Consider the following 22,316-nt stretch of genomic DNA (forward strand, 5'->3'; position numbering starts at 1 on the left):
TTACATTTAGGGTTATTGTTAGGGTTAACGTTACAGTTACAAAGAGGGTGAGGGCAAGGTTTAGCATTAGGATTAGGGTTAGGGTTATGGTGAGGGTGGGGTTGAGTGTTAGGGTTAGGATTAGGGTTATGGTAAGGCTGAGGGGGAAGTTGAGGTTGAGGGTGAGGGTTAGTCCTAGGGTTACTCTTAGGATTAGTGTGAGGGTTAGGGTGAGGGTGAGGGTGAGGGTTAGGCTTAGGTTAGGCTTAGGGTTAGGCTGAGGGTGAGGGTCAGGGTAAGGGTGAAGGTTAGGGTTAGTTTTAGGGTGAGGATAAGTGTTAGGGTGAGAGTGACGGTTAGGGTGATGTTTATCTTGAGGGTGAGTGTTAGGGTGAGGGTGAGGTTTAGGTTTAGTTTTAGGGTTAGGGTTAGGTTGAGGGTGAGGGTGAGTGTGAGGGTTAGGTTTAGGTTTAGGGTTAGGTTTACGGTTAGTGTGAGTGTTAGGGTGAGGATGAGGGTTTGTGTGATGGTGAGGTTTAGGGTGTGGGCGAGGGTTAGGGTTAAGGTGAGGATTAGGTTTAGATTTATGGTTAGGGTTATGGTGTGGGTAAGGGTTAGGGTGAGGTTTAGGGTGAGGGTTAGGGTGAGTGTGAAAGGTAGGGTTAGCATTACAGTTCAGGTGAGGGTGAGGGTTAGAATGAGGTTTAGGGTGAGGGTTAAGGTTAGGGTTAGGGTGAGGGTGAGGGTGAGGGTGAGGATTAGTGTTAGGATTAGGGTTACAGTTAAGGTGAGGGTTAGGGTTAGGCTGAGGGTTAGGTTTAGGGTGATGTATATTGTGAGGGTGAGGTTTAGGGTGAACGTGAGTGTTGGGGTGAGGGTGAGGGTTCGGGTGAGTGTGAGGGTAAGGGTGGGGTTGAGGGTTTTGGTTAGGGTTAGGGTGAGGGTTTGGGTGAGGGTGAGGTTTAGATTTAATGGTTAGGGTTATGGTGAGATTTAAGGTTAGGGTTAGGTTTAGGGTAAGGGTGAGAGTAACGGTGAGGTGTAGGGATAGGGTTAGGCTGATGTTTATTGTGAGGGTGAGGTTTAGGGCGAGGGTGAGTGTTCCAGTGTGGGTGAAGGTTCAGGTGAGGGTGAAAGTTAGGGTGTGGTTGAGAGTTAGGTTTAGGATGAGTGTTAGGGTGACTGAGAGGGTTAGGGTGAGGGTGAGGGTTAGGTTTAAGTCTAGGGTCAGGGTGAGGTTTAGGGTTAGGGTTTCGGTTAGGTTGAGAGTTAGGTTGAGGTGTAGGGATAGGTTTAGGGTGAGGGTTAGAGTTAGGGTTAGGGTTAGTGTGAGGATAAGGGTTAGGGTGAGGGTTAGGGTGAGGGTGAGGTTTAGGGTTAGCGTTAAGTTTAGGGTTTGGTTTAGTGGTAGAGTGAGGGTTAGGTTTAGGGTTAGTTTGAGGGTTAGTGTTAGGGTGATGTTTAAGGTGAGGTTGAGTGTTAGTGTGAGGGTGAGTATGAGGGTGAGGGTTAGTTTGAGGGTGAATTTGAGGGTGAGGTTGAGGGTGAGGGTTAGGGTTAGGGTTAGGATTAGGTTTAGGGTTAGGGTTTGGCTGAGGGTGAGGGTGAAATTGAGGGTGAGGGTTAGGTTTAGGGTGAGGGTTAGGCTTAGTGTGAGGTTTAGGGGAAGGTGAGGGTTCGGTTGAGGGGTAGGTTTAGGTTGAGGGTTAGGGTTATGTTTAGGGTGAAGATTAGCGTTAGAGTGATGTTTAGAATGAGGGTGAGATTTACTGTTAGGGTTAGCATTAGGGAAAGGTTTAGGGTTAGGGTTAGGATTAGGGTTAGGGTTTGGGTGATGGGTAGGTTTAGGGTTAGGGTGAGGGTTAAGGTTAGTGTGAGGGTAATGGTTAGAGTTAGAGTTAGGGTTAATGTGAGGATAAGTGTTAGTCTGAGGATTAGGTTGAGGGTGAAGTTTAGGGTTAGGATTATGGTTAGGGTTAGGGTTAGGCTGAGGGTGAGGGTGAAAGTGAAGATGAGGGTTAGGGTTAGGATGAGTGTTAGGGTTAGTGTGAGGGTTAGTGTGATGGTGATGGTGAGGGTGAGGGAGAGGGTTAGAATGAGGGTGAGGGTGAGTGTGATGTTTAGGGTTAGGATTACGGTTAAGTTGAGTTTTAAGGTTCGGTTTAGGGTAAGGATTAGGCTTATTGTTAGCGTTACCCTTAGGGTGAGGGTGAGGGTGTGGGTGAGGGTTAGCATTATTGTTAGGGTTAGGGTTAGGATGAGGGTGGGGTTGAGCATTAGGGTTAGGATTGGGGTTAGGGTTAGGTTAAGGCTGAGCGGGAAGGGGAGGTTGAGGTTGAGGTTTAGGGTTAGGGTTAGGGTGAGGGCTAGGGTGAGGGTGAGGGTTAGGGTGAAGTTGAGGGTGAGAGTATCGATTAGGTAAGGGTTAGGGTTAGGGTGAAGATTAGGTTGAGGTTGATGGTTAAGCTGAGGTTAGGTTTAGGGTGAGGGTTAGGGTTACGGTTAGGGTGAGGGTTATGGTTAGGTTTATGTTTAGGGTGAGGGTGATTATTAGGGTGAGGGTGAGGCTTAGGGTTAGGGTTAGTATTAGGGTGAGGGTGAGGGTGAGGGTTAGGATTAGAAATAGGGGTAGCATTAGTGTTGGGCTGAGGGTGAGGGTCAGGGTGAGGGTGAAGTTTAGGTTTAGTGTTAGGGTGAGGATAAGTGTTAGGGTGAGGGTTAGTTTTAGGGTTAGGGTTAGGGTGAGGGTTAAGGTTTGGGTGATGTTTAAGGTGAAGTTAAGGGTGAGGCTGAGGGTTCGGGTGAGGGTGAGGGTTCGGCTGAGGGTGAGGGTTAGGGTGTGGGTGAGGATTAGGTTTTGGTTGAGGGTTAACATTAGGTTTAGGATTAGTGTGAGGTTTAGGTTTAGGGGTAGAATAAGGTTAGGATTAGGGTTAGGGTGAGGGTTAGGGAGAGGGGTAGGGGTAGGATTAGGGTGCGGTTTAGGGTGAGTGTGAGATTTGGGGTGAGGGTGAGGGTGAGGGTTAGGGTTAGTGTTAGGGTGAGTTTGATGGTGAGGGTGAGCGTTAGGGTTAGGATTGGGTTACTGTGAGGGTAAGAGTGAGGGTTATGGTTAGGTTGAGTTTTAGTTCTAGGGTGAGGTTTAGGGTTAGTGTTAGGGTGAGAGTAAGGGTTAAGGTGATGTTTATTGTAAGAGTGGGGATATGGTGAGGGTGAGTGTTCGGGTGAGGGTGAGGGTTAAGTTGAGGATGAGGGTTAGGTTTAGGGTTAGGGTTAGGGTGAGTGTTAGGGTTAAGGTTTGGGTTAGGGTGAGATTTGGGGTCAGGTGTCAGTATAGGTTTAGGGTGAGATTTAGGGTTAGTGTGAGGGTAAGGGTTAGGGTTAGGGTTAGGGTTAGTGTGAGGATAAGGGTTAGGGTGAAGGTTACGGTGACCGTGAGAGTTAGGGCAAGCGTTAGGGTTAGGGTGAGGGTTAGTTTTAGGTTGAGGGTTAGGGTTAGGTTTAGGGTGAGGATTAGGTTTACGGTGATGTTTAGGGTGAGGTTGAGGGTTAATGTGAGTGTGAGTGTGAGTGTATGGATTAGGGTGAGGGTGTGGGTGAGGGTGAGGTTGAGAGTGAGGGTTAGGGTTAGGGTTAGGTTGAGGGCAAGTGTTAGTGTGAGGGTTAGCGTGATGGTGAGGATCAGGTGAGTGTGAGGGTTAGAATGAGGGTGAGGGTTAGGGTAAGGATTAGGTTTAGGGTGAATTTTAGGGTTAGGGTTAGGGTTATTGTTAGGGTTACAGTTACGGTTAGTGTGAGTGTGAGGGCAAGGTTTAGCATTAGGATTATGGTTAGTGCTAGGGTGAGGGTGGGGTTGAGTGTTAGGGTTATCATTAATGTTAGGGTTAGGGTAATGTAACGACCTTCTACTCGACCAGCGAGAAAGAACGACCACCACACCAGGAGTCTTCTCAGATCACGCTTTATTGGAGAGCCTTTTAGTTGATGGGAGAGCTTGGGCGTGAGAGAGCATGCACCCGAAACATAGCCGTTTATATAGGGAAATAGGAACGCGGGTCGGTCTATTGTTGGTCGCCTGCCTTTCACCATCACTAGGTGTCATGGGATTGGCTGGGGACTCTACCTGGCTCGCACACGCGCAAAGCCCAGGCGTCCCGCCAAGCACCGTCTAATATGGGGTGGTTACCTCAAAGCTGCAAGGGAGTGGGCGGAGTCTCGCCCCGGCTCCCTACAGGGAGGGGGAATGGGAGGTAGAGGGTTAGGGTTAGGGTTATAGTTAGGTTTAGGGTGAGGTTGAGGTTTAGGGTGTTGGTGAGGGTTAGGGTGAGGGTGAGGGTGAGGGTGCATGAGGGTTAGAGTTAGGGTGAGGGTGAGAGTGAGGGTTAGGGTGAGGGTGAGGGTGAGGGTTAGGGTTATGTTTTGGATTAGGGTGAGTGCTAGGGTGAGGGTTAGGTTTAGGGTTAGGCTCAGGTTGAGGGTTAGGTTGTAGGTAAGGGTTAGATTAAGGGTTAGGATGAGGATGAGGTTTAGGGTTAGGGTTAGGGTAAGGGTTAGGGTGAGGGTTAGGGTGAGGGTGAGGGTTAGGGTTAGCATGAGGGTTAGTGTGAGGGTGACGGTTAGGGTGAGTGTTATGGTTAAGTTTAGGGATAGGGTGAGGATTAGGCTTAGGGTTAGGTTTAGGTTGTGTGTTTAGGGTGTGTTAGGCTGAGGCATAGGTTTAGGGTTAGGTTGAGTGTTTGGTTTAGTGTGAAGGTTAAGGTTAGGGTTAGGGTGAGGGTAAGGGTTAGAGTGAGGTTTAGGGTGAGGATGAGGTTTAGGTTTAGCATTAGGTTTACATTTAGGGTTAGGATGAGGGTTAGTGTTAGGGTGAGGGTGAAGGTGAGGGTGAGGGTGAGGGTTATTGTTAGGGTTAGTGTGATGGTTACTGTTAGGGTGAGGGTTCGGGTTAGGGTAAGCGTTAGGGTAAGGTTTTGGGTTAGGGTTAGCGTGAGGGTCAGGGTGAGGGTTAGGTTTAGGTTGAGTGTTAGGGTTAGGGTGAGGGTTAGGGTTAGGGTGAGATTTAGGGTTAGGGTGATGTTTATTGTGAGGGTAAGGGTTAGGGTGAGGGTGAGTATTCAGGTGAGGGTGAGGGTTAGGGTGAGTGTGAGGGTTAGGGTGTGGTTGAGGGTTAGGGTTTGGGTGAGGGATAGGGTTACTGTGAGGGTTAGGGTGAGGGTTAGGGTTAGGATTAGAGTTAGGGCAAGGGTGAAAGTTAGGGTTAGGTTTAGGGTTAGGATGAGAGTTAGGGTGAGGTGTCAGGATAGGGTTAGGTTGAGGGTTAGGGTTAGTGCGAGGTTTAGGGTTAGTTTAGGGTTAGTGTGAGGTTAAGGTTTAGGGTGAGGTTTAGGGTGAGGGTGAGGTTTAGGGTTAGCTTTACGGTTAGGGTAAGAGTTAGGGTGAGGGTTAGTGTTAGGGTGAGTGTTAGGGTTAGTGTTAGGTGAGGGTTAGGGTTAGGGTGAGGTTTAGGGTGAGCTTGAGTGTTAGTGTGAGGGTGAGTTTGAGGGTAAAGGTGATGGTGAGGGTCAGGGTGAGGGTGAGGGATAGAGTTAGGGTTATGTTTAGGGTGAAGGTGAGGGTGAGCGTTAGGTTAGGATTAGGGTTCGGGTTAGGGTTAGGCTGAGGGTGAGTTTGAAAGTGAAGGGTGAGGGTTAGGGTTAAATTTAGGGTGAGGGTTAGGGTTAGTGTGAGGGTTAGTCTGATGATGATGGTCAGGGTGAGGAGGAGGGTTAGAATGAGGGTGAGGGTGAGGATGAGATTTAGGGTTAGGATTAGGGTTATGGTGAGTTTTAGGTTTAGGTTTAGGGTTAGGCTGAGGCTTATTGTTAGGTTTAGGTTTAGGGTTAGGTTGAGGGTGAAGCTTAGCGTTAGGTTTAGGGTTAGCTTTGGAGTGACGTTGGCGTTGAGGGTTAGGTTTAGGATTAGGGTTAGTTTTAGGGTAAGACTGAGGGGGAAGTTTCAGGTGAGTGTTAGGGTTTCGGGTTAGAATTAGGGTTAGGATTAGGGTTAGGGTGAGGCTTATTTTTAGGTTTCGGTTTAGGGTTAGGTTGAGTGTGAAGCTGAGCGTTAGTGTTAGGTTTAGGGTTGGAGTGAGGGTGGGGTTGTTGGTTAGGTTTAGGATTAGGGTTAGATTTAGGGTAAGACTGAGGGGGAAGGGAAGTTTGAGGGTGAGTGTTAGGGTTAGGGTTAGGTTTAGGGTGAGGTCTAGGGTGAGGGTGAGGGTTAGGGTGAGGGCTTCAGTTAGGTAAGGGTTAGGGCTAGGGTGAGGATTACGGTGATGGTGAGTGTTAAGCTGAGTATAGGTTTAGGTTGAGGGTTTGGGTTAGGGTTAAAGTTAGGGTTAGGGTTAGGGTAATATTTAGGGTGAGTGTGAGGGTGAGGCTGAGGGTGAGGTTTAGGTTTAGGGAGAGAGTCAGGGTGAGGGTTAAGATTAGAAATAGGGTTAGAGCTAGGGTTAGGCTGAAGGTGAGGTTCAGGGTGAGGGTGAAGGTTAGGGTTAGGGTTAGGATTAGGATTAGGGAGAGTGTTAGGGTGAGGGTGAGGGTGAGGATGAGGGTGAGGGTTAGGTTGTGGGTGAGGGTGATGGTTAGGATGAGGATTAGTGCTGGGTTAGATTTAGGGTTATGGTGAGGGTAAGGGTTAGGTTGAGGTTTAGTGTGAGGATGACGGTTACGGTTAGTGTTAGTTTTAGGGTGAGGGTTAGGGTGAGGGTTAGGGTTAAGGTTAGTGTTAGGATGAGGGTGAGGGTGAGTGTTAGGGTTAGGTTTAAGGTTAGAGTTAGGGTTAGGCTGAGGGTGATGGGGAGGGTGAAGGTGAGGGTTAGAGTCAAGGTGAGGGTTAGGGTTAGGGTTAGGGTGAGGGTTAGTGTTAGGATTAGGGTTAGTATGAAAGTTAGGCTGACGGTTAGGGTTAGGATTAGTTTGAGGCTTAGGGTTAGGGTTAGGGTGATGGTTAGGGTTTGAATAAGGGTTAGGATAAGGGTTAGGCTGAGGGTTAGGTTTAGGGTTAGTGTGAGGGTTAGGATAAGGGTTAGGGTGAGGGTAAAGTTTAGGGTGAGAGTTAGTGTGAGGGTGAGGGTTAGGGTTGTGGTGAGGATTAGGGTGAAGGTTAGGTTTAGGGTTATGGTTAGGGTGAGGGTTAGGGTGTGGGTAAGTGTTAGGGTGAGGGATAGGTTGAGGGTGAGGGTTAGGGTTAGGGTGAGGGTAAGGCTTATTTTGAGGGTTACAGGTTTAGGGTTAGCATTAGGGTAAGGTGAGGGTGAGGGTTAGGGTGAGTGTTTGGTTTAAGGTTAAGGACAGGGTGAGGATTTGGGTTAGGTTGAGGTTTAGTGTGAAGGTTAGGCTGAGGGGTAGGATTAGAGTTAGTGTTTGAGTTAGGTTTAGTGTGAGGGTTAGGGTTAGGGTTAGGGCGACGGTAAGGTTAGGATGAGGGTTAGGATGACTGTAAGGTTTAGGGTTAGAATTAGGGTTAAGGATAGTGTTAGGATGAGGGTTAGGGTTAGGTTTAGGTTTAGGGTGAGGGTGATGGTGAGGGTTAGGATAAGCGTTAGGGTGAGGGTTAGTGTTAGGGTGAGGGCTAGCGTGAGGGTGAGGGTTAGGATGAGGGTGAGGGTGAGGGGGAGGTTTTCGGTTAGGTATGGGTTATAGATAGGGTTAGGGTGAGGATTCGGGTGAGGATGTGGATTAGTGTTAGTGTTAGGGTTAGGGTGAAGGTAAGTGTTAGGGTTAGGGTTAGTGTGAGGTTTAGGTTTACGGTGAGGTTAGGGTTAGGGTGAGGGTTAGGGTTAGTGTTAGGTTGAGGGTTAGGGTTAGGGTGATGTTTAGTGTGAGAGTGAGGATTAGGGTGAGGGTGAGTGTTCAGGTGAGATTTAGGGTTAGGTTTAGTGTTAGGGATATTGTTAGGTTGAGGGTAAGTTTTAGGATGAGGGTTAGGGTGAGGGTGAGAGTTAGGGTTAGGGTGAGGTTTAGGGTGATGTTTATGGTTAGGGTGAGGTTAAGGGTTAGGTTTAGGGTGAGGGTGAGTGTTAGGGTTAGGACGAGGGTTAGGCAGATGTATAGGTGGAGGGTTAGGTTGAGTGATAGGGTTAGGGTTAGGGTTAGTGTGAGTGTGAGGGTTAGGGTTAGGGTTAGGTTTAGGGTTAGGATAAGGGTTAGGCTGAGGGTTAGGTTTAGGGTTAGTGTGAGTGTTAGGTTTAGGGTTAGGGTTTGGGTTACTTTGAGGGTAAAAGTTAAGGTGAGGGTTAGGGTGAGTGTGAGGGTTAGGGTTTGGGTGAGGGTTAGGATGAGGCTTAGGTTTAGGGTTATGTTTAGGCTTAGGGTGAGGTTTACTGTGAGGGTTAGTTTTAGGGTTAGGTTTAGGGTGAGATTTAGGGTGTGGGTAAGTGTTAGGGTGAGAGTTAGGGTGAGGATGAGTGTCAGGGTTAGGTTGAGGGTAAGGTTTAGAGTGAGAGTTAGGGTGAGGGTGAGGGTTGGGGTAGCTTTTGTGTTAGGGTGAAGGTGAGGGTTAGGGTTAGGGTTAAGTTTATGGATAGGTTGAGGATTAGGGTTAGGGTTAGGGTGAGGGTGAGGTTTAGTGTGAGCGTTAGGGTTGGGGTTAGCGTGAGGGTCAGGGTTAGGTTGAGGGGTAGGCTGAGGGTGAGTTTTAGGGTTAGCCTTAGGTTTAGGGTTAGGTTTAGGATGAGTGTTAGTGTTAGGGTGACGGTGAGGTGGAGTGTGAGAATGAGTGTTAGGTTTAGGTTTAGTGTGAGGGTTAGTGTTAGGGTGAGAATTAGGTTTAGGGTGAGTGTTAGGGTTAGGGTAAGGGTTACAGTGATGGTTAGGTTTAAGGTTGGGTTAGGGTGAGGGTCAGGGTGAGGGGTAGGGTTAGGTTGAGGCTTAGGGTAAGGGTTAGGGTCATGTTTATTGTGAGGGTGAGGGTTAGGGTAAGTGTGAGTGTTCGGGTGAGCGTGAGGTTGAGGGTGAGGGTGAGGGGTAGGGTGTGGTTGAGCCTTAGGGTTAGGGTGAGGATTAGGGTGACGGGGAGCGTTAGGGTGAGGGTGAGGGTTAGGTTTATGATTAGGGTTAGGGTGAGGGTTAGGGTTAGGATTAGGCTTAGTTTACAAGTTAGGGTGAAGTGTTGGGAGAGGGTTAGGGTGAGGGTGAGGGTTAGTTTGAGGGTTAGGTTAGTATTAGGGTTAGTATGAGGATAAGGGTTAGGGTGAGGTTTAGGGTGAGGTTGAGGGTTAGGGTTAGCATTAGGTTTAGGGTGAGGGTTAGGGTTAGGGTGAGGGTGAGGGTTAGAGTTAGGGTGATGTTTAGGGTGAGGCTGAGGGTTAGTATGAGGGTGAGGGTGAGGGTGAGGTGAATTTAGGGTGAGGGTGAGGGTGCGGGTGAGGATGAGGTTGAGGGTTAGGCTTAGGGTTAAGGTGAGGGTGAGGGTTATGGTTAGGATTAGAGTTAGGGTTAGGGTTAGGGTTAGGCTGAGGGTGAGGGTGAAACTGAGGGTGAGTGTTAGGGTTAGGGTGATGGTTAGAGTTAGTGTGAGAGTTAGTGTGATGTTTAGGCTCAGGTTGAAAGTGAGGGTTAGAATGAGGGTGAAGGTGAGGGTGAGGGTTAGGGTTAGGATTAGGTGTAGGGTGAGTTTTAATGTTAGGTTTAGGGTTAGAGTTATTGTTATTGTTTGGGTTAGCGTTAGGTTTAGGGTGAGGTTGAGGGTGAGGGTTTCGGTTAGTTAAGGGTTAGGTTTAGGGTGAGAATTAGGGTGAGGTTGACGGTTAAGCTGAGGTTAGGTTTAGGGTGAGGGTTAGGGATAGGTTTAGGGTCAGGTTTAGGTTTAGGGTGATGTTTAGGGTGAGGGTGAGGTTCAGGGTGAGGGTGAGGGTTAGGGTTAGCATTAGGTTGAGGGTTAGGGTTAGGGTGAAGTTTATTTTGAGGGTGAGGTTTAGGGCTTGGCTGATTGTTCGGGTGAGGTTTAGGGTTAGAATGAGTGTGAGGGTTAGGGTTCGAGTTAGGGTTAGGGAGAGGGGTATGGTGAGCATTTGGTTTAGGATTAGGATTAGGGTTAGGGTTAGGGTTAGGTTTAGGGTGAGGGTAAGTTTTAGGGTGAGGGTGAGGGTGAGAGTGGTGGTTAAGGTGTGGGTGATGGTTAGGGTTAGTGTGATGGTTAGGTTTAGGGTTAGGGTTAGGGGTAGGGTGAGGGTAAGGATTAGGTTTAGAGTGATGGTGAGGGTGAGGGTTTCAGTAAGGGTGAGGGTGAGTGTAAGTGTTATAGTGAGGCTTAGGGTGAGGGTGAGGTTTAGGGTTATTGTTAGGGTTTGGATTAGGGTGAGGGTGAGAGAGAGGTTTAGTGGTTAGGGTAAGGGTTAGGGTTTGGGTTAGGATTAGGGTGAGGGTGAGGGTGAGGGTTAGGGTTAGTGTAAGGTTGAGGGTAAGGTTTAGGTTGAAGGTTTGGGTGATGGTGAGGGTTAGGGTTAGGGTTATGTTTAGGATTAGGTTTAGGTTGAGGGGTAGAGAGAGGGCAAGGTTGAGGGTAAGGGTTAGATTTAGGGTTAGGGTGAGGGCTAGGGTGAGTCTGAGGGTTAGTTTGAGGGTGGAGGTGAGATTTTCATTTACCTAAGGGTTAGGGTTAGGTTGAAGTTTAGGTTGAGGTTGAGGGTTAAGCTGCGGTTAGGCTTAGGGTGAGGGTTAGTGTTAGGCTTACGGTGAGGGGTAGGGTTAGGGTGATGTTAAGAGTGAGGGTGAGCGTTCGGTGAGGGTGAGGGTGAGGGTTAGTGTTAGGGTTAGGTTTAGGGTGAGGGTGCATATGAGGGTTAGGATTAGGAATATGGTTAGCGTTAGTGTTAGGCTGAGGGTATGGGTTAGGGTGAGGTTAAGTGTGAGGGAGAGGTTTAGGGTTAGGTTAAGGGTGAGGGAGAGGGATAGGTTTAGGGTTAGGTTTAGCCTGAGGGCTAGGGTGAGGAGAGGGTTAGTGTGAGGGTTACGGTGAGGGATTCTTTTAGGTAAGGGTTAGGGTTATGGTGAGGATTAGCGTGAGGTTTAGGGTTACGTTTAGGGTGAGGGTTAGGGTTAGGTTTAGGGTAAGGGTTAGGGTTTGAGTGATGTTTAGGGTGAGGGTGAGGGTTAGGGTGAGGATGAGTGTTCGAGGAAGGGTGAGGGTTCCGGTGAGGGAGAGGGTTAGGGTGTGGGTGAGGATTAGGTTTCGGGTGAGGATTAGTGTTAAGGTGAGGGTTAGTGGGAGGGTGAGGGTTAGATATAGGGTTAGAATTAGGTTGAGAGTTATGGTTAGGGTTAGTGTTAGGGTGAGGTTTAGGGTTAGGGTGCGGGTTATTGTGAGGGTGAGGGTGAGGGTGAGGGTTAGGGTTAGGGTAAGTTTGAGGGTGAGGGTTAGGTTTAGGATTAGGGTTATGTTTAGGGTTAAGTTGAGTGTTACGGTGAGGGTGAGGGTGAGGGTGAGGGTTAGGGTTAGGGTTAGGGTGAGAATTAGGGTTAGGGTTAGGGTTAGGGTTATGGTGAAGGTAAGGGTTAGGGTGAGTTATAGTGTGAGGATGAGGATTAGGGTTAGGGTGAGGGTTAGGGTGAGGGTTATGGATAGGGTGAGGTTAAGGGTTAGGTTTATGGTGAGGGTGAGGGTTAGGGTTAGGGTTAGGACGAGGGTTAGGCTGACGGTTAGGGTGAGGGTTAGGGTGAGGATTAGGTTTAGATTTAGGGTGAGTGTGAGCGTTAGGGTTAGGGTTAGGTTTAGGGTTAGGATAAGGTTTAGGCTGAGGGTTAGGTTTAGGGTTAGTGTGAGTGTTAGATATAGGTTTTGGGTTTGGGTTAGGTTGAGGGTAAAAGTTAGGGTGAGGCTTAGGGTGAGGGTGAGGGTTAGGGTTAGGGTGAGGGTTAGGATGAGGGTTAGGTTTAGGGTTATGTTTAGGCTTAGGGTGAGGGTTACTGTGAGGGTTAGTTTTAGGGTTAGGGTTAGGGTGAGGTTTAGGGTGTGGGTAAGTGTTAGGGTGAGCGTTAGGGTGAGGATGAGGGTTAGGGTTAAGGTGAGGGTAAGGGTTAGGGTTAGAGTTAGGGTATGGGTGAGGGCTAGGGTTAGCATTAGGGTTAGGGTGAGGGTCAAGGTTAGGCTTAGGGTTAAGTTTATGGATAGGTTGAGGATTAGGTTTTGGGTTAGGGTTAGGGTGAGGGTTAGGCTGAATGGTAGGATTAGGATTAGTGTGAGGTTTAGGGTTAGGGTTAGGTTTAGGGTTAGGTTTAGTCTGAGCGTTAGGGTTAGGGTTAGGGTGAGGGTAAAGGTTAGGGTGAGGGTTAGGCTGAGGGTGAGTTTTAGGGTTAGCCTTAGGTTTAGGTTTAGCTTTAGGATGAGGTTTAGGTTTAGGGTGACGGTGAGGTAGAATGTGAGGATGAGTGTTAGGTTTAGGTTTAGTGTGAGGGTTTAGGTTAGGGTGAGGGTTAGTTTTAGGGTGAGTGTTAGGGTTAGGGTAAGGTTTAGAGTGAGGGTTAGGGTTAAGGTTGGGTTAGGGTGAGGGTCAGGGTGAGGGTTAGGGTTAGGTTGAGGTTTAGGGTTAGGGTTGGGTTTAGGGTTAGTGTTAGGGTGACAGTTAGGGTTTGGGTGATGTTTAGTGTGAGGGTGAGGGTTAGGGTAAGGGTGAGTGTTAGGTTGAGGGTGAGGGTGAGGGTGAAGGTTAGGGTGTGTTTGAGGCTTAGGGTGAGGGTGAGCGTTAGGGTGACAGGGAAAGTTAGGGTGAGGGTGAGGGTTAGGTTTACGGTTGAGGTTAGGGTGAGGGTTAGGGTTAGGGTTAGGGAAAGGTTGATAGTTAGTGTGAGGTGTCGGGATAGAGTTAGGGTGAGGGTTAGGGTTAGTTTGAGGGTCAGGGTTAGGTTAGGGTTAGGGTTTGGGTTAGGATTAGGGTGAGGGTGAGGGTGAGGTTGAGGGTTAGCTTTAGGGTAAGTTTGAGGGTAAGAAATGTTTACAAACAAGACCACACTAAAGCTACCAGCACAACTATGTTTATTGCAGCATTATTTACCATAGCTAAGATATGGAACCAACCCAGATGCCCCTCAGTAGATGAATGGATCAAGAAAATGTGGTATATATACACAATGGAATTCTATGCCTCCATCAGAAAGAATGACATTTCCCCATTTGTTAGGAAATGGAAAGGCTTGGAAAAAATTATATTAAGTGAAGTAAGCCAGGCCCAAAGAAGCATAGGTCCCATGGTTTCCCTTATTTGCAATATCTAGTATAGGTATGAGTCAAGCAGAAAAGGTCAGATAATGTGATGTTAGGAAAATGAACCCTTAAATATGTATTTTAATGTTTTCGTTTCTTTCATGCATATGTTTCTAACGCATTTATAAGATTATTTCTTTGTTGCTTTGTATGTCCCTCCCCCACAGTGTAACCCTCGCTTTCACTATATTTGATGTCAGTATAACATGTGGAGGAGATGGGGGCAAACAAGTCGTTTAAGGACAGAGGTGGACCTGTTGCAACAATGAGAAGTACAAAATGTCATGTCAAAACCAGCTTTACAATGTCGGTGGGGGGGGAGGGGGATATAATTGGGTGGGGGGAGGGGGGAGGCTGGGAAGGGAGGTGAAGGGTAAACAAAGGAGGAGGCTGCAATGCTTGGTAAGAAATGTATGCATTATCCTGCCCATGTAATTGTAGCCCCTCTGTACAGTATGTTCTCAAATAAAATAAAATAATATTAAAAAAAAAGTTTGAGGGTAAGGGTTAGGTTGAAGGTTTGGGTGATGGTGAGGGTTAGGGTTAGCGTTATGGTTAGGGTTACGTTTAGGCTGAGGGGGAGGTTGAGGATAAGGGTTAGGTTTAGGGTTAGGGTGAGGGCTAGGGTGTGTGTGAGGGTTAGTGTGAGGGTGGAGGTGAGGGTTTCATTTACCTTAGGGTTAGGGTTAGGGTGAAGTTTAGGTTGAGGGTGAGGGTTAAGCTGAGGTTAGGGTTAGGGTGAGGGTTAGGGTTAGGCTTAGGGTGAGGGTTAGGGTTAGGGTGATGTTTAGGGTGATGGTGAGCGTTCGGTGAGGGTGAGGGTGAGGGTGAGGGTGAGGATTAGTGTTAGGGTTAGGTTTAGTGTGAGGGTGTGTATGAGAGTTAGGATTAGGAATAGGGTTAGCATTAGTGTTAGGATGAGGGTATGGGTTAGGGTGAGGTTAAGGGTGAGGGAGAGGGTTAGGGTTAGGGTTAAGTTTAGCCTGAGGGCTAGGGTGAGGAGAGGCTTAGTGTGAGGGTTAGGGTGAGGGATTCTCTTAGCTAAGGGTTATGGTTATGGTGAGGATTAGCGTGAGGTTGAGGGTTAGATTGACGGTTACTGTTAGGGTGATGGTTAGGGTTAGGTTTAGGGTAAGGGTTAGAGTTTGGGTGATGTTTAGGGTGAGGGTGAAAGTTAGGGTGAGAATGAGTGTTCGGGGAAGTGTGAGGGTTCGCTTGAGGGAACTGGTTAGGGTGTGGGTGAGGATTAGTGTTAGGGTGAGGGTTAATGTTAGGGTTAGGGTTAGTGGGAGGGTGAGGGTTTGGGATAGGGTTAGAATTAGGTTGAGGGTTAGGGTTAGGGTTAGTGTTAGGGTAAGAGTTGGGTTAGGGTGCGGGTTATTGTGAGGGTGAGGGTGAGGGTTAGGGTTAGGGTAAGTTTGAGGGTGAGGGATAGGTTTAGGATTACGGTTAGTTTTAGGGTTAGGTTGAGTGTTATGGTGAGGGTTCGGGTTCGGGTGAGGGTTAGAGTTAGGGTTAGGGTGAGAATTAGGGTTAGGGTTAGGGTTAGGGTTATGGTGACGGCAAGGGTTAGGGTGAGGTATAGTGTGAGGATGAGGGTTAGGGTTAGGTTGAGGGTTAGGGTTAGTGTTAGAGTGAGAGTTAGGGTTAGGGTCATGTTTATTGTGAGGGTGAGGGTTAGGGTAAGGGTGAATGTTCGGGTGAGGGTGAGGGGTCGGGTGAGGGTTAGGGTTAGGGTGAGGGTTAGGGTTAGGGTTAGGTTTATGGTGACAGTTAGGGTGAGGTGTCGGGATAGGGTTAGGGTGAGGGTTAGGGTTAGTTTGAGGGTTAGGGTTAGGGTTAGGTTTATGGTGACAGTTAGGGTGAGGTGTCGGGATAGGGTTAGGGTGAGGGTTAGGGTTAGTTTGAGGGTTAGGGTTAGGGTTAGTGTGAGGTTAAGGATTAGGATGAGGGTTAGGGTGATGGTAAGGGTTAGGGTTAGTGTTAGTGTTAGGGTTAGGGTGACGGTGAGGTTTAGGTTTAGGGTGATGTTTAATGTGAGGTTTAGTGTTAGTGTGAGGGTGTGGGTGAGGGTGAGGGTTAGTGTGAGTGTGTGGGTGAGGGTGTGGTTGAGGATGAGTGTTAGGTTTAGGGTTAGTTTGAAGGTGAGGGTGAAAATGAAGGTTAGGTTTAGGGTTAGTTTGAGGTTTATGTTTAGGTTTAGGGTTAAGATGATGTTTAGGCTGAGTGTTAAGGTTATGGTTAGTTTGAGGGTTAGGGTTAGGTTGCCGGTGAGGTTGAGGTTTAGGTTTAGTTTTAGGGTGAGTTTTAGGGTTAGGGTTAGAGTTAGAGTTAGGGTTATTGTTAGGGTTAGGGTTAGGGTGAAAGTGAGGGTTTCGTTTAGGTAAGGGTTAGGTTTAGGGTGAGGATTAGGGTGAGGGTGAGGGTTAAGCTGAGGTTAGGTTTAAGGTGAGGGTTATGGTGAAGGTTAGGGTGAAGGTTCGGTTTAGGGTGATGTTTAGGGTGAGGGTGAGGTTTAGGGTGAGGGTGAGGGTGAGGGTGTGGGTGAGGGTAAGGGTTAGGGTTAGTTTTAGGTTGAATATGTGGGGACGGGTTAGGATTAGGAATAGGGTTAGGCTTAGGGTTAGTCTGAGGTTGAGGGTCAGGGTGAGGGTGAAGGGTAGGTTTAGAGTTAGGGTTAATTTGAGAGTTACAGAGAGGGGTAGGTTAAGGTTAGGGTGAGGTTTAGGGTGAGTGTGAGGATTAGGGTGAGGGTGAGAGTGAGGGTTAGTGTTAGGGTTTGGGTTTGAGTTAGGGTGAGTTTGAAGTTGAGGGTTAGGTTTAGGATTAGGGTTAAGGTTAGGGTTAGAGTGAGTGTTAGGGTGATTGTGAGGGTTCGGGTGAGTGTTAGGGTGTGCATGAGGGTTAAGCTTATGGTGAGGATTAGGGTTAGGATTAGGGTTAGGGTTCTGGTGAGCTTAAGGATTAGGGTGAGGTTTAGTGTGAGCCTGAGGGTTAGGGTTAGTGTTAGGGATAGGGTGAGGGTTATGGTGAGTGTTAGGGTTAGGGTAAGGGTTAGGTTTAGGGATACAGTTAGGGTTAGGGTGAGGGTGATTGTGAGTGTTAGGGTTAGGTTTAGGGTTAGAGTTAGGGTGAGGGTGAGGGTGAGTGTTAGGTTTAGGGTTAGGCTGAGGGTGATGTGGAGGTTGAGAGTGAGGGTTAGGGTTAGGATGAGGGTTAGTGTTAGTGTTAGGGTTAGGTTTAGGTTAAGGTTGAGGGTTAGGGTTAGGTTTAGGTTTAGGATAAAGGTTAGGCTGAGGGTTAGGGTTAGGGTTCGTGTGAGGGTTAGGTTTAGGTTTAGGGTGTTAAGGTGAGTGTAAAGTTTAGGGTGAATATTAGGGTGACGGTGAAGTTTAGGGTTAGGTTGAGGGTTACGGTGAAGGTTAGGTTAATGGTTTGGGTTAGTGTGAGTGTTAGCGTGTGGGTAAGTTAGGATTAGAGTTAGGGTTACAGTTAGGCTGAGGGTGAGGGTGAAAGTGAGGGTGAGGGTTAGGGTTAGGGTGATGTTTAGGGTTAGTGTGAGGGTTAGTGTGATGTTGAGGCTCAGGGTGAGAATGAGGGTTAGAATGAGGGTGAGGGTGAGGGTGAGGGTTAGGGTTAGGATTAGGTTTAGGGTGAGTTTTAGGGTTGCGGTTAGGGTGAGAGTTATGGTTATTGTTAGGGTTAGGGTAAGGGTTAGGGTGGCGGTGAGGATGAGGGTTTCCGTTAGGTAAGGGTTAGGTTTAGGGTGAGGATTAGGGTGAATGTGAGGGTTAAGCTGAGTTTAGGTTTAGGGTGAGGGTTAGGGTTAGGGTTAGGGTGAAGGTTAGGCTTAGGGTGATGTTTAGGGTGAGGGTGAAGATTAGGGTGAGGGTGAGGGTTAGGGTGAGGGTGAGGTTTAGGGTTAGCATTAGGTTTACCTTTAGGGTTAGGATGAGGGTTAGAGTTAGGGTAAAGGTTTGGTTTAGGGTTAGGGTTAGGGTGAGGGTCAGGGTAAGGGTTAGGATTAGGTTGAGGTTTAGGATTAGGGTGAGGTTTAGGGATAAGGTTAGGTTGAGGGTAAGTGTAAGGATGAGGGTTAGGGTGAGGGTGATGGTTAGGTTTAGGGTGAGGGTTAGGGTTAGGCTTAGGTTTAGCGTGAGTGTGAGAGTTAGGGTCAGGTTTGGGATTAGCATAAGGGTTAGGCTTAGGATTAGGGTTAAGGTTAGTGTGAGTGTTAGGTTTAGGGTTAGGGTTTGGTTTAGATTGAAGGTAAAGTTTAGGGTGAGGTTTAGGGTGAGTGGGAGGCTTAGCGTTAGGGTGAGTGTTAGGTCAGGGTTAGGTTTATGGTTATGGTTAGGGTTAGGGTGAGGATTCGGGTGAGGGTTAGGTTTAGGGTTAGCGTTAGAGTGAGGTTAAGGATTAGGGTGAGGGTTAGCGTGATGGTGAGTGTTAGGGTTAGTGTTAGTGTTAGTGTTAGGTTTAGGGTTAGGGTGACGGTGAGGTTTAGGGGTAGGATGATGTTTAATGTGAGGTTGAGTGTTAGTGTGAGTGTGAAGGTGAGGGTGAGGGTTAGGATGAGGGTGCGGGTGAATGTGAGGTTAAGGATGAGGGTTAGGGTTAGTGTTAGGGTGAGGGTGAGGTTGAAAGTGAAAGTGAGGGTTAGGGTTAGAGTGATGGTTAAGGTTAGGATTAGGGTTAGGATGAGCTTTAGGCTGAGTGTTAAGGTTTTGGTTAGTGTGAGGGTTAGGGTTAGGGTTTGGGTGAGGGTGAGGTTTAGGTTTAGTTTTAGGGTGACTTTTAGGGTTGTAGTTAGAATTAGAGTTAAGTTTATTGTTAGGGTTAGGGTGAGGTTGAAGGTGAGGGTTTCGTTTAGGGAAGGATTAGGTTTAGGGTGAGGATTAGGTTGAGGGTGAGGATTAAGCTGAGGTTAGGTTTAGGGTGAGGGTTAGGGTTAGGGTGATGTTTAGGATGAGGGTGAGAGTTACGGTGACGGTGAGGGTTAGGGTGAGGGTGAGGGTGTGGGTGAGGGTTAGGGTAGGGTAGGGTTTAGGTAGGATATGTGGGTAAGGGTTAGGATTAGAAATAGGGTTAGGGTTAGGGTTAGTCTGATGTTGAGGGTCAGGGTGAGGGTAAAGTATAGGGTTAGGGTTAGGGTTAATTTGAGAGTTACGGAGAGGGGAAGGGTTAGGGTTAGTGTGAGGTTTAGGGTGAGTGTGAGGATTAGGGTAAGGGTGAGAGTGAGGGTTAGGGTTAGGGTTAGGGTTAGAGTTATGGTGAGTTTGAAGGTGAGGGTTAGGTTTAGGATTAGAGTTGAGGTTAGGGTTAGGGTGAGTGTTAGGGTGAGGGTTCGGGTGAGGTTTCGGTGAGGGTTAGGGTGTGCATGAGGATTAGGATTATGGTGAGGATTAGGGTTAGGATTAGGGTTAGGGTTCTGGTGAGCTTACGGATTAGGGTGAGGTTTAGTATGAGCATGAGGGTTAGGGTTTGGGTTAGGGATAGGGTTAGGGTTACGGTGAGTGTTAGTTTTAGGGATAGGGTTAGGTTTAGGGATACGGTTAGGGTTAGGGTGAGGGTGATTGTGAGTGTTAGGGTTAGGTTTAGGGTTAGAGTTAGGGTGAACGTGAGGGTGAGTGTTAGGATTAGGGTTAGTATTAGGGTTAGGCTGAGGGTGATGTGAAGGGTGAGGGTGAGGGTTAGGGTTAGGATGAGGGTTAGTGTCAGGTTTTGGGTTAGGTTTAGGTTTACGTTGAGTGTTAACTTTAGGATAAGGGTTAGGATGAGGGTTAGGTTTAGTGTTAGTGTGAGGGTTAGGTTTAGGGTTAGGGTAAGTATTAGGGTGAGGGTAATGTTTAGGGTGAATATTAGGGTGACGGTGAAGTTTAGGGTTAGGTTGAGGTTTAGGGTGAAGGTTAGGTTTATGGTTTTGGATAGGGTGAGTGTTAGCGTGTGGGTAAGTGTTAGGGTGAGGGTTAGGTTGAGGGTGAGGGTGAGGTTGAGGGTTAGGTTTTCGGTTAGGGTTAGGGTTAGGTTGAGTTATAGGTTGAGGATTAGGGTTAATGTGAGGGTTAGTGTTAGTGTTAGGGTGTGGGATATGGTGAGGATAAGGGTTAGAGTGAGGGTTAGATTGAGGGTGAGCTGTAAGTTTAGCATTAGGGATAGGGTGAGCATTAGGGTGAGGGTTAGGTTTAGGCTGAGGGTGAGGGTTAGGTTTAGGGTTAGGGTTAGGTTTAGGCTTAGGGTGAGGGTGAAGGGTAGGGTGAGGGTTAGGGTTACTGTGATGGTGAGGGTCAGGGTGAGGGTGAGGGTTAGCATGAGGGTGAGTGTGAGGGTGAGGTTTAGGGTTAGGTTTAGGGTTAGAGTGAGTTTTATGGTTAGGGTTAGGGATAGGGATAGGGTTATGGTAATTTTAAGTTTAGGTTGAGGGTGAGGGTGAGGGTGAGGGTGAGCTTTAGGTTTATGGTTAGGATGAGGGTGGGGCTGAGGTTTAGGGTTAGGATTAAGGTTAAGTTTAGGGTAAGGCTGAGAGGGAAGTGGAGGTGGAAGGTGAGGATTAGGGTTAGGGTTAGGGTGAGGGCTAAGGTGAGGGTGAGTGTTAGGGTGAAGGTGAGGGTGAGGGTGAGGGTGAGGGTGTAGGTGAGGGTTAGGGTTAGGGTGAGGGTTAGGGTGACTGTGAGGGTTAGGGTGAAGTTTAGATTTAGGGTTAGGATTAGGCTTGGGATGAGGGTTAGGCTCAGGGTTAGGGTTAGGGTTAGTGTGAGGTTTAAGGTTAGGGTTAGGGTTACGGTTATGGTTATGGTTAGGGTTAGGGTTAGGATAAGGTTAGGCTGAGGGTTAGGGTAAGGGTTAGTGTGAGTGTTAGTTTAACGGTTAGGGTTTGGGTTAGGTTGAGGGTAACGTTTAGGGTGAGGGTTAGGGTTAGGGTGAGGTTTAGGGTTAGGGTGAGGGTTAGGGTCAGGGTTAGGCTTAGGGTTGTGGTCAGTTTAGGGTGAGGTTTAGGGTGAGATTTATTTTTAGGGTTAGGGTGAGGGTTAGGGTGACGGCAAGGTTTAGGGTGATGGTTAGGTTTAGTGTGAGTGTTCGGGTTAGGGTGAGGCTGAGATTTAGAGTTAGCATTAGGTTTAGAGTTAGGGTTAGGATGAGGGTTAGGGTTAGGGTGAGGGTGAGGTTGAGGTGAGGGTGAGTGTTAGGGTGAGGTTTAGTGTGAGGGTTAGTGTTAGGGTGAGGGTTACGTTTAGGGTGAGGGTTAGGTTCATGTTGAGGGTTAGGATTAGGTTGAGGGTTAGGGTTAGTGTTAGGGTGAGAGTTAGGGTTAGGGTGATGGTTATTGTGAGGGTCAGGTTTAGTGTGAGGGTGAGTGTTCGCGTGAGGTTCGGTTTCTTTTGAGGGTGAGGGTTAGGGTGTGGTTGAAATTTAGGGTTAGGGTGAGGGTTAGGGTGTTGGTGAGGGTTACGGTGAGGGTGAGGGTTAGGCTTAGGGATAGGGTTAGGGTGAGGGTTAGGGTTAGGTTTAGGTTTAGTGTGAGGATAAAGGTTAGAGTGAGGGTTAGGGTGAGGGTGAGATTTAGGGTAAGGTTGAGGGTTAGTGTTAGGTTAATGTTTAGGGTGAGGTTGAGAGTTAGTGTGAGGGTGAGGGTGAGGGTGAGGTTGAGGTTGAGGGTGAGTGTTAGGGTTATGGTTAGGATGAGGGTGAGTGTTAGGGTTATGATTAGGGTTAGGGTTAGTGTTAGGCTGAGGGTGAGCGTGAGGGTTAGTGTGAGGGTTAGGGTTAGTGTGATGGTGAGGGTCAGGGTGAGGGTGAGCGTTAGGATGAGGGTGAGTGTGAGGGTTCAGGTTAGGGTGAGGATGAGGGTTCAGGTGAGGTTGAGTTTTCGGGTGAGGATGAGGGTTAGGATGTGGGTGAGGATTAGGGTTAGGATGAGGGATAGCATTAGGTGTAGGGCTAGTGTGTGGGTGAGGGTTAAGTGTATGGTTTGGTTAGGTTGAGTGTAAGGGTTAGGGTGAGGGTTATGGAGTGGTGTAGGGGTAGGGTTAGGTTGAGGTTGTGGTGAGTGTGAGGTTTAGGGTGAGGGTGAGGGTGAGGGTTAGTGTTAGGATTAGGGTTAGGGTTAGGGTAAGGGTGAGGTTTAGGGTTAGGTTTAGGGTTAGGATAAGGGTTAGGCTGAGGGTTAGGGTTAGGGTTATTGTGAGTGTTAGGTTTAGGTTTAGGGTTTGGTTTAGTTTGAGCATAAAGGTTAGGATGAGGGTTAGTGCGAGGGTGAGGATTAGGGTGAAGGTAAGGGTTAAGGTTATGGTTAGGGTTAGGGTGAGGGTTAGGTTTAGGGTTAGGGTTAGCTTGAGTGTTAGGATGTGGGTAAGGGTTAGGGTGAGGGTTAAGGTGAGGGTGAGGTTTAGGGTTAGGTTGTGGGTAAGGGTTAGGGTGAATGTTAGGGTGAGGGTGAGTGTTCCTGTTAGTGTTAGAGTTCGGGTGAGCGTGAGGGTTTCGGTGTGGTTATGGGTTAGGTTTACGGTGAGGTTTAGGGTGACCGTGATTTTTAGGGTGAGGGTGAGGTTTAGGTTTAGAGTGAGGTTTAGTGTTTAGCTTAGGGTGAGCGTTAGGTTTAGAGTGAGCGGTAGGGTTAGGGTTAGGGTTATCGTGAGAGTTAGGGTGATGTGTCGGGATAGGATTCGGGTGAGGGTTCGGGTTAGAGTGAAGGTTAGGCTTAGGGTTAGGGTTAGTGTGAGAATAAGGGTTAAAGTGAGTGTTAGGGTGAGGGTGAGGGTTAGGGTTAGCGTGGGAGTTAGGGTTAGGGTGATGTTTAGGGTGAGGTTGAGCATTAGTGTGAGGTTGAGTGTGAGGGTGAGGGTGAGGGTTAGGATTAGGGTGAGGCTAAGGGTGATGGGGAGCATGAGGGTGAGGGTTAGGGTTACGGTGAGGATTAGGGTTAGGGTTAGGGTGAGGGTTAGGTTTAGGTTAAGGGTTATGATGGGGGTTAGGCTGAGGGTTAGGTTTAGGGTTAGTGTGCGGGTTAGGGTTAGGGTTAGGTTTAGGATGAGGGTTAAGTATAGGGTTAGGGTGAGGTTTGGGGTGTGGGTAAGTGTTAGGGTGAGGATTAGTTTGAG

This window comes from Dipodomys merriami, unplaced genomic scaffold (genome assembly GCF_024711535.1).
Source record: "Dipodomys merriami isolate MVZ:Mamm:240054 unplaced genomic scaffold, mDipMer1.0.p SCAF_46, whole genome shotgun sequence".
Taxonomy (NCBI): Eukaryota; Metazoa; Chordata; class Mammalia; order Rodentia; family Heteromyidae; genus Dipodomys; species Dipodomys merriami.